Source organism: Chenopodium album, chromosome 25 (assembly GCF_948465745.1).
Source record: "Chenopodium album chromosome 25, dcCheAlbu1.1, whole genome shotgun sequence".
Lineage (NCBI taxonomy): Eukaryota > Viridiplantae > Streptophyta > Magnoliopsida > Caryophyllales > Amaranthaceae > Chenopodium > Chenopodium album.
Window position 1 is genome coordinate 36,743,243 of NC_137858.1, and position 12,326 is coordinate 36,755,568.

The 12,326-nt window shown below is 29.1% G+C and overlaps 1 long non-coding RNA gene across 3 annotated transcripts; it reads left to right on the forward strand.

Annotated features, from left to right (window-relative positions):
* Positions 1-1,301: 1,301 nt before the first annotated feature.
* On the forward strand, positions 1,302-5,726 carry LOC145614798 (uncharacterized). Of its 3 annotated transcripts, none has more exons than XR_014107163.1 (5): positions 1,302-1,578; positions 1,757-1,803; positions 2,278-2,352; positions 2,713-2,788; positions 5,256-5,726. It is a non-coding gene; the product is annotated as an uncharacterized LOC145614798 (long non-coding RNA). The 3 variants fall into 3 exon arrangements; XR_014107162.1 differs by having other exon boundaries at positions 1,305-1,578; positions 2,284-2,352; XR_014107161.1 differs by lacking the exon at positions 1,302-1,578 and having other exon boundaries at positions 1,654-1,803; positions 2,284-2,352.
* Positions 5,727-12,326: the final 6,600 nt, after the last annotated feature.

A 12,326-nucleotide genomic window follows, 5' to 3' on the forward strand; every position in this document is an offset into this window, starting at 1 on the left:
TTGTCAGAATTCCCATATTCATGCTCTGTAACCCTTTGATTTTCCTTAGATTTTGTTATTTGGGTGTATCTTCAATGCCCCACTTATAATTTGATGACCCAATTGCTTGATCTAATGCAATTTGGTTTAAATTATGTTGAATTATTAAGTGGGATTAGTTTTATTTTTGAGGTACCCATTTTTTTTAATTTTCTGGATTGAATTTCAGTTTAAAATTGATTAGATTTTTCTAGGTTTGAGAAATTTGGGTCTGGATGTGATGTTTTGTTGATAATTTTTCATGCTATTAGGGTTTTGGAAGTGTGAGAAGCTACTCTATTGACTGAATTGAGGAGTAAGAAGCTGATTGTGTGTGTAAAGGTGAGCGATTTCTCAACTTAATAGGAAAATGTTATGTCTGTTTGTAGGGGTGAACGTGATCTGGTTTGGTGCGGTTTGCGTCTAAACCAAACCAAACCGCAAATACGGTTTGGTTAATTTTTCAAACCAAACTAAACCATATTAGTATTGAAACCAAACCAAACCAAACCGTAATAATGCGGTTTGGTGCGGTTTGGTTTGCGGTTTATGATGAGACGACATTTTTTCCTAAAAAATTGTCAAATATTAATAAATTTATAATAAAGTTTAAATAATTAGCCCAAAGGGATTAAATTTTACTACAAAGTTTTAATAAAAATAACAACCAACTAATCAAGTGCTAAGTGCTAACACAATAAGAGCAATATGAGTTATATGACCTATTGAATTTTAAGTATTGATATTTGAGAATGAGTATAGAGTATAGTAGTATACTGACCGTATAGTCTTCTAATGATTTTTCATGTTTTTTTTTTTTTGTTTTTTCAATTTTTTTTATAATATGTAATAACTATTTTAATTTAAATTAAAATTATATAAATATTAAAATGCGGTTTACTGGTTTACGGTTTGGTTTGGTTTATAATTTTCGAAAAACCAAACCAAACCGCAAACCATATTTCCCCAAAAATCGAAACCAAACCATATATTTCCAAACCGTAAACCAAACCAAACAGCTAAAATGCGGTTTGGTCTGGTTTGGTTACGGTCCAGACCAAATTACCCTATCTGTTTGTAATTTGGATTTTACTAGAAAATAGTTGGTAGATTGCTAGATTTATTGCTTACTTTGATTGATCTATGTAATTTTTACTAAGGTTATATGATATTGTTGCTTGTAGACAGTTGTAGTTGATTTGCTATTTACTATAGTGTTTTGTTTGGTGATTATATCAATGATAAGTGCTTTAGTAGCCTTTTGTTCTATGGAATCTCTTGGATCAAATTTTTAGATTTGGTCGATTCTTGTCATATTTATGTTATTTACATTTACATTTCATTCCTCTTTTATTCCTATTTATTATATTTGTATTTTTGTAAAAGTTGTTAATTAACTTTTTCCTGGTTTCATGCATCTTGGCTAATGGCTATGATGAACAAAACATAAGGGGGAAGAGCATGTCAAATGAATGTTGAGCATGTCAAACAAAACGCAAGAAGAGCTCACACACCATACCTCATTCATCTGCCAAAGGCCTTGATTTTGATTGGTGTAAGGTATAATGTTGTTACCACAACCTCTAATTAAGTGATTGTTAAATCTTCTATAAAATTGGTTTTTAATCACTCATTCATCTACCTTTTCTCTCCCTTCCTACTTTCTTTCTCTTTCCATTCCTATTATTGTCCTGTCAATTTCTCACTGTTTGCTCTCTTTCACGCTCTTTCATTGAAGGTCGCGTTGGGTTCTCCATGAGCTTCCTTTGTTCCATTTTAGCTGAGGTGATTATTATTGTTATTTACTTATTAAGTGTGAATTTATGGAATTCCTGATTGTGCAATTTATAAATTTCTATTCAAACTCTTGGTTTATGTTCTTTCTTTTTATCTGCTCCACTTTTTTTTTTTTTTTTTTTTTTTTTTTTTTTTTTTTTTTTTTTTTGGCTAATTTTGGTCGTTTTTTGCATTCAATTTCGTCGATTTATGTGATTGATTTTAGTCTTCTTAATTTTGTTGATTGTTCTGCAAATTTTTATTTTTAATACTTTCATGACAAATCATGTTATCTTCATCAATTTATTCTCACAAAAGTAAATTGATTTTAGTGGGTGTTGCTTAATTTTGGATTTTACTACTTTCAGATTTTGGCTTGGCACCTAATGTGTCTGTTGCTTAATACGCTATAAGGATGGAATTTTTTGTTTTGTTTTGAAATTAATCTTGGCGCTGATAGAATCCTAATTTTTTGTCTACGAGTTGAAGAAGGCAGAGCATTAATTCTCCATTAGCTTGAAGCTCTCTTTCCTCCATTATATTAAAGCAGCTTCTGAGGTATGCTGATATTTTTTTCAAAACCATCGAATATCAATTTCTCTTTTGGGTTTATCGTTAAGTTAATTGTGAGGTAAGTCAACTTTTGGTTGTTATGCTAGATTATTGAATTGTGGCTACAATTAGTGAAGCTATTAGAAATTTTAAAGGTCAATTTTGATGTTGTAATTTTGATATGTACAATTTACTTTGATATTTTGAGGCGACAAGAATTTAGTGTGGTTTTGAGGCCTCCTTAGATTATTTTGTGGTTTTTTGGGTCTTTTTTTGATGATTTTGTACATTTTGTTTGAAATTTGGTGTGTTTTGGACTTTTGATTTAGGGTTTAATTGGGGTTCTTACTTTGTTTTGAAATGTAGTCGTTTAAGGTGAGTAATGGGGATTACATCTATGTGGAGAAGCTCAAGTACTGTGACTGTCTGGGTAATGACATAGGTAATTCGTTTTTCCACTTGATTTTATGTTCAGTGATTGATAATTGTAATAGTGATAGATTATAAATTGGTGATGCATACGGTTTCCCGGTGGTGATGTGACGTGTTATGATGATGTAGAATTGTATGCTCTTGTTGTTTTAAAACTAATGTGACGTGTTATGATGATGTAGTATATAAAAGATGCAATCAAGTAATGATTTTTGCCATCCTTTTGCAATGACATGAATCCTTTTCACCTTCAATATTTATTACTTTCCTCACACCAGAAACCAATAGAGACAAATATTATGTAATGGGCAGTTATAGTCCTTTCCAAGTATAGACTAGGATAAATCCCACCCCCTACTTCTTTGTTTGATTAGAAGGTGAATTACTTTCAATATGAAATCTGCCTCCCCATTTCATCATTTCTATGATTTTAACTTCAACAAAATTATATTTTTTTATAAGGGTTGGTGGTGTATGGTTATTTTGTCGAGGACTTTAAGTACCCTCTTTGTTGGGTGAATGTTGATTGGCATTTACTAGATTTTTAACCAAAAAATTCCTATATATATATATATATATATATATATATATATATATATATATATATATGTTATTTTATTTTTAATTGTAAAAACTGTTATTTAACAACTGTAGAAATTATTTTCCCCTATTTGTTTTACTTCTCCCCCCTGCAGAGAGAGAGAGAGAGAGAGAGAGAGAGAGAGAGAGAGAGAGAGAGAGAGAGGAGAGAGAGAGAGAGATTTTGGCTTATGATAAATTGTGGATTTAAATGAAATCAAGGCCTTAGCTGATTTATATCTGGTGTTGTATAATTGTGACTTGGTGACTGAGATGGCCTGTTAGGAAGAAATTGTTGTAAACCTGTATATGTTGGAGAAATTGTTGTATTCCTGTATATGTTGGATGCAATGATCTCTTTTCAGTATTGCAGTATAGTTGAGTTGCTTTCTATTTTGCTTCGTTAGAGTGACCTTAATCTCACAAGTAGATTATGTATGCATGAATTGATGTGGAGATGGAGAAAGTGCAAAATAAGCCTTAGAGCTTACACCATCTTCATTTTCATTTTTATCAAAGTTTATTCTTAGCCTTCTAATAGATTTTGCTTGTCATGTTTTAAACTTTTGTGAGCATTATCAATATGCTCACACATGTTGAATATTAATAGTATTGTGGCTGGTATATGACCTTTTTTTTTTTTTTCCTTTACAACTTTGGACTGGCAATTCTATATCTGCCACTTACATCTGATGCACATCAAATTCTGGAGTCTGTTCTCAGGCAGAAACCAAGTAAGCCTGTTTTGGCTCCTGTGTTCATGTGATGATCCTGTTTATACAAAGCCACAGTTTTTGTTGTGTCCATGAACGTTGGATTAGGAGGGCATAAAGCTTAGCAGTGGGATTTAGTCATTGGTTATGCAAATGGGACTATGTTTTGGGGTTTTCTCCTTGATAAGTATCGTATTGGAAGGCTCTTGTTGCCTTTAGTGGAGAAATGTCAGGTATCTGGGAATTTATTGATCATCTTCCCTCTGCAATATAAATTATTGTTAGAAGTGGTTGATTTGACTATAATTGTTAGCCTCACTGGTAAGAAATGTATGTTACTTGTGAGTTAATAGGAGGTATAGGTTCCAATATACTCCGTAGCAATTACTTCAAATAGTTGACAGGGCAGGGTTGAAAGGAGATTTTAAATACTTTTTTGAAAATCGAGCTATATCTATCTATATTACTTCAAATAGTTGCTTTATCTATCTATGGCCACAATCGAGCTCACTTGAAAATCTGCTCAAATATTTCATTGCCTAAATAAGATGTGCTATGCTTCTGCTATCATGTAAGCTCATCCTCATGAATTTTCATTTCTTTTTAAATTCTTGCATGAGCTCGTAATCACATACCAACATATAATGGACAGAAGATAAGCTAGGTGGTTCAGAAGTGAGCAAGACATAATACAGTCTGTTAAATTATAGCATGAATTGTATGAAGATAGTTATTTGACAAATTGGAAATGCTATGAAACTAAGCTTATTCTTACAATTGTAAACTAATTTGGAGAATATAGAAATCTAAGAAATTGGAGTAATTTTAGCTTATCCTCTTCCTTTCTTGTCACAAACCCATAGAAATAATTTATGGAGGGAGTATTGTATTGAGTTTTTTGGATTTTGAAAGTTATGCTTTTGTAATTTGGTGTAATTGGATTGCGTATATCTTATAAATTGGGTGACCTTTAAAGGTTTATGTAGTTTTGTTGCTTGTTCACTCATTGAAAGTTCAGATTGCTTACTTGATCAGTTGGGTATCTTCACCCATAGTAATTTCGTATTGCAAGTTGATTTATATTCTTTCAAACTTTTTATTTTATTTATTTATTTATTTATTATTTTATTTTTTACATATCTATCTATCTACCAACCGCCTTACTAGACTATCTAATTTATACAGGTGTTGCACAACATTACATGGTTTTGGTGGACACAAAGTGCTTGTGCACATTGATTAGGAATTGATAAACTGGTATTACAATTCGCTTGATCTCCCTTTTGTTAATTGCTTATTAATCGCTTGATCACATGTCCTATAAGACTAAATATTTTGAATAGTATGTAAGAATATAATGTAGTTAACCGTAGACAATAATAACTATTTATGCTAGATCTTCAAGGACACCCACCTCGTTGTAAAACGTGTGCCAGTAAACGACAGATCTATTTGGGAAGCAATACAGTTGACAAGAAATGTTTGTTATACATGTTAGGTGATAGTTATTCTCTATATCTCATTGTTGTTTTTAAAGGATTAAGTTTAGAATCTTTTGTATAATATGGATGAGTAGGATTACTACTTTAGAAACTTCATTTTGGAGTCTTGATTCAATTTTAATGCTTTAATTTTTTGCTGGCTGCAACTCGGTTTTTATTTGCTAGCCCACTTCTCTACTGGTTTGCCTCTTACTTTGTCTTCTTCTGGAAAGAGTTGGCGATGGGCACGATTGATATGGACATGTGGTGCCTTGTACATATACTCCTTGGTAGTTTGCTTTTTTTCAAACTTCTATCCATTTCTCAAACTTCAAAATTGTGTATTTTAATGTGAGTTTACTACGAAGTAATATATTTGATATTATTTTTTTGCAAGTTTATTAATAATGTTATGTAAGTTTACTCAACACGGTTAAAGAGAAGTGTTTAAATAGTGGTTAAGTCAAAATGTTTAGCTTTGAAAAAAAAAAAGCAAAGGAAGTATTATGTAATTTCTTTTAAAATTTTATTCATCAAATTCTTATTGTTACTAATATGAAAATTGCTCTATTGTAGTACACTTTAGATTTGCCAAATTTTCAGGTTATGATGATGGATCGAAGAAATAATAGAATTATGTTAAGGTTTTACTTGTATTTATATAAATTAGCTTTTTATATTGAATTTTTGTATACATTGCCTTTACTAAGGTAATGTTGTAAACACAAGATTTGAAACATATAGAGGGTTTAGATTTCGAATGAAGGATGTTTTATAACACGTAGTATATAATAGTCTATACAAACTTTTATATTCTTCATATTGCTTTGATCAATTTATGGTGGTCAATTCTTGTTATTAAACAACAATAATTATTACACTATCCTATTAATGTTACCTTAAATGGATATGTTTTTTTTTTTTTTTTTTTTTGACAAAACCTTAAATGGATATGTTGAATATTTTTCTTGGATAATATGAGTTACAATGTACTCCCTTTGTATTTTATTATATGCTCCACTTTTCTTTTACAACCGGATGTTATTACTTGATCTATCTCCTTTTGGGATACTTTTCACAATATATTACTAATTTCTTTTATTATAGTGGACCTTCAACAATCATACTTTAATATTTTTAAATTCTCTTTCGTTCCAATTATCTTATTTTTATCTCACTTTGTTTATAATTTATATTACTTTCTACTATTTCTCTTAAAACTCTGTACATGGAGAAATGGAGCAAGTAATTAAATATGGAGTGAGTAGTTATTATGTTGCTCTATGGATGATACACATGTTATGCGATTGCAATATTTTTAAGGGGGGGGGGGGGAGAGAGAGAGAGAGAGAGCACTTAAGAAATCAAAGCAATTAGCTTAGGAAAATGTTAGAACACGTAATCTAATTACACTTTCTTAAGCTGATTTCTTACGACAATTAAGCTTAGGAGAAAGAGAGCAAAAGACCACTTAACGAAGATATATATCAGGGCAATTAGATTAGAAAAAGACTAACTAAAATGTTCAAGAGAAAGAGAGAAAGACCACTTAAGAAAATCAATTAGCTTAGGAAAATGCTAGACCACTTGATCTAATTACACTTTCTTATGCTAATTTCTTAAGAAAGATCACTTGAGAAAGAGATAGAGAGTTAAGAAAGATTATTGAAATAAAAGAGAGAGACCGTTACCACTTAAGAAAATTAGAGAAATTAATTTATAAAAAAATTTATAAATGCAAGAGAAAGAGAGAAGGAGCGAAAGAGAAAGACAAGAGAGATAAAGACCATTTAAGAACAATAGGCAATTAAATTAGGAACACACAATTAGCTTAGGAAAATAAAGGCTTACTAAAATGCTGCAGAGAGAGACCACTTAAGAAATTTACTTAAGAAATCTAGGTAATTAACTTAAGAAACTTAGTCCCCTTTTTGGTTCAAGGGATTAGGATGGAAAGAAAAGAAAAGAAATGTTTTTAATCATGTTCCCATGTTTGGTTTAATAAATGACACGAGGATCCAAAGGAAAAGGAAGGAAGTGAGAGGAAAGTATCTTACTAAAAGATTTAACATCATTTTGATCTGACATCACGCCCATGATTTTTACTTATTACATATCAAAATGATATATATAATTTTCACTAATTACATATCAAAATGATATAACATAACAAGTGATTACAAAACTTCCTTTATTTAGCACATACTCTTGAAATAGAATTAACTTCATAATAAAATACTTTTTACTAAGTATGTTCCTATTAATTTCACCTCAAACGGATACAGTGAACATTTTTGTTGGTTAGCATGAGTAGTTATTACACTGCTATATTGGATGATATACATGTTATATGTTTGAAATATTTTAAGAGGGGGGAGAGAGAGAGAGAGATCACTTAGGAAAGAGAGAGATAGACAACTTAATTAAGATGATCACTTAAGAAAATCAATTCAATTAGTTCAAGGGGAGAAAGAGACCACTTAAGAAAAATCACTTAAGAAATATCACTTAGCTAAACAACATTGATTAAAATTACCCATTACTCTTTATCTTGTTGTACGGTTAAAATCACCCATCTTCAGCTATTAGAAGGTGATAGATAAAGATCATTGTTGAATTGTTATATTGTTTGGGTGCTGCTTGCTGCTTTCCCTATTTTTGCTTTAAATTGTCATTGTCGTTGTTGTTCCTACTGTATATTGCTGCTGATGTTCTTGTTGTGGAGTATTATTTTTGCTAAATTGAAGACTATGGCAGCTCTCTCTAGCTTTAAAAACTTGGTGTTTTTTTTTTTTTTTTGGAAAACAATGATTTTATTTTTTTATTTTTTATTATTTTTTTTATTTAGTGTTATTCAAATTGTAATTTTCCCTAAGGGCACCGATGTACCCTCAATTTATATTTATGAAATTTACATAAATGTTGCACATTATGCATTATTTCATTAGCAACTCAAATTGTTGCAAATATAAGCTTTAGAACCATTAACGTATTGATCGGTTGGCTTAAACTCATATAGGTATTCAGAATTCCCATGAATTTTATTTTAAACTTCTTGTTTGGTTGACACAAAAAAGTGAAAATGAGAGCAATGTCAATTTATGGGAATTTTGACCTTTCTCAAAACATGAAAATTTACTTGCCTAAAATTAAATTTATTTCCTCCATTTCCATCAATCAAACAAGTTTGATAAATTCCAATAATTTTGATGAAGAAATTTAATTCCTACAACTTGAAATTTCATATGAATTTTCATTTCCCTAATGTACCAAACGACAACTAAAATGAAGAAATAAGGAGAATACCCAGAAGAAAATGAGAGAGTATACGTGGGAAAATTTAAAAAGGTGGGAGAATACTTTTTAGGGTGTAATTGTGTAAGGAGATGAAAGTACTTTTTAGAAACTTTTTGAAACATTACCAATTTATGTAACCAAATGTTACTAACTCCATTTCCTTATAGTTGAAACAAAGAGATATTCTGTGTGAAACATAATAAAATTCATTTGTTGCAGATTAAAAAAAAAATGAAGATAGTATTAATTAATCAATGTGATTCCATAACAATTATCAGAATATCAAATTGGTAAATAGCACCTTTAGAATAAATTTTTCAACCAAATAAGTGTTTTCTTATATATAATTTTTATATGCATATTCATAATAGATAGATTGAAAAAGAGAAAGAGAGAGTACAACCATAATAATGTGTAAGTAGAAGTTAATTATAAAAGTCACTTTTTTTAAAAAAAAAAAAGAGAAAGAAAAAGAATGAATTTTAACACTTACAATTATCATAAACTTATTAATTAATTCGTAACAAACATGTGTCAAAAGCGTTTTACTTAATATTTTTTACGAAATTGGGGGGCGCGCGCGTACCCACAACTAGTGAAAATAAAAGGAAAAAACGTTTTAGATTTTCACCAAAGGTAGTTTGGCATTTGGGGCTTGTCCCCTCTCCTGCACACAAAAAAAAAAAAAAAAAAAAAAAAAAAAAAAAAAAAAAAAAAAAAAAAAAGATAGTTTGGTATTTATAGAACTTCTCGAAAAAGTGAATTGAATAAAATGGAGGAATTGTCAACAAAAAAATTTGGAGGAAAATTATATTTTACCACCCTTAAAGCACCCTAATTTCATTTAACCACTCATTTTTTCGTTTATGATATTTAATCACTCACAAAACCGCAAAATGTTATTTTAGGTCAATTTGGACTTATGAGTTAAATTTCAACAACTTTTAATAATAGGAAATCTTTTGTATACACCCGGTTTACACTAATATTACTGTACATCGAGCAGTAAAAGGGTAACTTTTACCTAATTTTAGGGTAACTTTTTGCCTTTTTTTTTTGGTAAACTTTAAAAATAATATAATTTTTATATAAATAGACAACAAAAAAAGTTTTACAATGTAATTAAATTACATTCAATCACTAATAATTGATTTTTAGTCATTTAAAATGTAATTCTTTACTAATAAAGCATAAATAAACAAAACCAAAAAGATTCACCCGAGCTGGCGAGAATGTATAATTTTCCTCAAACTTTTCATAATTTTTATCTGTATTGGGTTACTTTATGCATATTGGGGTAACTTTTATTCATTTAAGGGGTAACTTTTAATCACGTTAGCCGATCTTTATAATGGATGTACAATAATTATTGTACACCCGATTTTTTTAAAAGTTTGTGCTGATAATAATTTTCATTTTGACGTACTTAAGGAAAAATTTTGTCTTTTTCATGCGAGATATTGTTAGAAACTTAGAATCGTCTTTATAAGTACTATCACAATATATCACTTTTAATTTTTGATTATAAATATTTAAAGTTATTACTAGTTAAGGCTTTACATTGGCAAGCTTAATAAACGAAACAGATCAAGTAAAAAACAACGAGGAAGATTTATTAAAATATAATAATATTAAAAAATCTATACCTAAAGATATTAACCGTTGAAGTTATGCATTAATGAAAATGAAAATCGAAAATGTTGCAAATAAAAGAACACTAGTGGAATTTTAAAAATAAATAATGGAATAAAATCTGTTTAATTTATGTAAGTAACGATACATATACAATAATCATGAAATATTAGGTCGATATGAAATTATAGATCATGTTTTTTTAAACTACTAACATATGGTGACAACAAATAAGCATGAAATATATATATATATATATATATATATATATATATATATATATATATATATATATATATATATATATATATATATATATATATATATATTTTGGTGCAATAAGCATGAAATATTTAACGTTGATAATAAATAACTAATGGTTTGTTTAACTTATTGAATACTGCCCACGTTTTAGTTATCGCAATCTCTGGATTATTATGTATATTTCGAAAAACTAAAATCACAGTAATTATTTAACTACAAAACCCATTTTTCTTTTAAAAAAGTTGATTAATTTTAATTTATCATCTCATTCAAAGTATTATATAATGAATTTAAAGTTGTAAATTAATTTTTTCATCTATATTTATGGATAACAATTTAAAAAAAAAAAAAACAATTTAACTAATTTAAACTCTCATTTGTGAATTTGACTTGTACAGATATTAAATATTTTAATCCTAAATAAAATTGAGATTTTTTTATTTAATTTAAGATTTCATATACTTCTTATGGGTCTTTTCCATAGATAGAATCCCTAATAACATCAAATATTTTTTTTTATTTATTTAATTTAAACCTGAAAATTTGGACGTGTACATCTCGTCGAGATACTCAATTTAAATAAATAAATAAATAAATTTCTCGAAGTTTCATAGTAATATTTCTCAACCTGCGCATCAGAGGACCCATCCGGGCAAGCGCATGCTTAGTACTTCTTTATTTTTATTTTAATAAATATTTATTATTATTACAAGTCTTTTAAATGTGAAATTCAAACCTTATTCATTAATTTGAATATTTTTTTACAAGAAATAAAATTTCATTGATAAAATATAGCCAAACGGCACTTTACAATGCAAATAGTTCTTAAGAAATTTAAACTCTCTCTCTCTCTCCAACACAAAAATATATCACCATAAAATAAAATGCGAAGTACATTGTACATTCGATCAACAATAACCTTAATACAAACTTCATCCGGAGCAATAGTTAGCACTAAAACGGCTTAAAATCCACTGATGCATAGTCGTATGGATGAAAATACCTATGTGGTACTCTAGACACTTAGAGAGATTATGAAACCCTAAATCGTCTTTCCTTGCCAGATGAACAATCACAAAAATTAATGTTCCAAGCAAGCTGCAACTATCCAATTCTAATCTTCCATAAGAGAAGAAACGAAAATCGTACTCCAAACTCCCACAAACGGAGAGAACAAACCCAAAAAATGGGAACAAAACTCTCATAAAGAGAGAGAAAGGAGAATTATTAATAACTAAACAATTAAAAACTAAGGAATCAAAGAAAATTTTGGGGCTTACCATCATCAAAGAGATGATGGCAACCCCTTGCAGCTAGAGAAAGAGTTAAGTTTTTTGTATTTTTATTTTCTTTTTTTTTATTTTTAAAGAGAGAAGGTGAGAGTAAAATTCATTGATTTGATTTTACTTACATAGTGATTGAATTTTTAATTCAAAATTAAAATGCAAATCCTTTTTAAAGTGGCTAAATTTTCCTTTTTTTTTTATTGGCTAAAAATCGATAATTTTCTATGTGGCACTTTAAAATGTTGGAAAAATTCCATAATTGAGCCAAAATGGCCAAACATTGGCATTTTAGGCCA